Source organism: Phodopus roborovskii, unplaced genomic scaffold, assembly GCF_943737965.1.
Source record: "Phodopus roborovskii unplaced genomic scaffold, PHOROB, whole genome shotgun sequence".
In the NCBI taxonomy this organism is placed as follows: domain Eukaryota; kingdom Metazoa; phylum Chordata; class Mammalia; order Rodentia; family Cricetidae; genus Phodopus; species Phodopus roborovskii.
Window position 1 is genome coordinate 345,672 of NW_026125980.1, and position 1,740 is coordinate 347,411.

The window sequence follows — 1,740 nt, forward strand, 5'->3', positions numbered from 1 at the left end:
AGCAAATACCAGACACAACCTATTGGTAAAAATTGGGCCAGTCAAACTACAAAACCAACATCTATGAGCTCACATACCAAAGTAATGGTGTACCTACAGCCAGTGCTCCACAAAACAGCAACCACTAGCAATAACCTATACTTTACAAGGTACCATGTAACTTCAGAAAGTGACTATTCTTGACCATTTTTCACTGAGAATGAAATTGGACTACTTTAATGAAAGGGAACTACTGTTTGTTAGTTAGAAGTCATTAAGAAATCAGAACTTTACACTGTTGTAAGAAAGGTCCGCTGCTCTAGAGTTTCTTTGATATTAGATGATCAAAGACCAATTGCAGAGTAATGAAAACTCATAAAGATGAGCTAGTTTGTTCTCTCTTGGGTCACATCTTTGAAAATTTTTTTTCTCCTCCTTTAGTGAATTGGCAGTGTAATATGAAGGCTGGTTCAAATTCATGTGCCAGCACTCTCTGGATTTGAAAACCCACTTTGCATAGTATCAAAGTAAAGCAAACTTAACAGAAAAACTAATACATTGTGGTATCTTTCAGGAAGGTTGTTGTCACTGTGGAAAAGTGATCAGAGGACTATAGCATCTTCAGAAGAAAAATATAGTCATCAATAGTAAGCTATGTGAACATTTGGAAACTAGGTTTGGCTGGAATTGTTCTCTGTAGTAAGGGGGGCAGAGCACCATTAATATTCAACAAGAAGGCTGAGTATGATAGTACATGTCTTTATCCAGCACTAAAAGGCAGAGGCAGGAAGATCTCAGTGAACTCAAAGAGAGCCTAGTCTATACAGTGAATTGCAGGACAGTCAGGGCTATGTAATGAGACTTATGTCAAAAGAACAACATCAGGAGCAAAAACAGAAAAGAAAAAAAAACATGAAGAAGGAAAGAATAGGAACAATGTACACACCTCAATATAATAGTAATGGACAAGGCATTCTAGGGACTAGCCACACGCACACATGTGCACACACACACACCCCTCATCTGACTAGATGGATCCTGGAAGACTGATAGAAGAGACAAAAGTATCAGTATTGATGACCTTTTACAATAAATGTTTGAGTTATGCATGAACTAGTTTAATAAGCTCCATGTTTCCATGACATGTCTCATGTGATTTACCTTTCTATAGAAACCAGAAAAAGACCATTTGATATCAGGATTAGTGAGGATTAGTGTACCCTAAGAATGTCAGCCCCATTGAACAAAGGAACAAAATATACAGGCAGATTATATTTGAAAGCTCAGCAAGGATTTCTGAACTAAAACCAATATCCAGCTGCACTGTTTTTAAATCAACTTTGGCCCTATACTTGAACCAAAAGTATGTCCTATCTATGATTGCTGTAGCAAGACAACAGAAGAGGAGAAGCTTATCCAAGGTTAGTATGGTGATTATATGAGGAATATCATTTCATAGTCATAATCACAAAGAGGGGGCTAAAGGAGTCTGCACTCTGCAGAGAAGACATTTAAGATAAGGCTGATATGATGGGAAGTACTAAACCATTAACAAAGCAATCAAACATAACAATGCTCTTCTGAAATTATAGGGGACAAGAAGCTCTTATAATGTCACAGTAATATAGCTCTAATTATATAGAATGGGACATAGTATTGGTATATTTTTCCAATGCTCAGTGTTATATGACCAATCAGGGTCAGCAACTCCTTCATTTATTTCACTATGCTGCTTCTTAACTTGATTTCTGTATCTGTTCT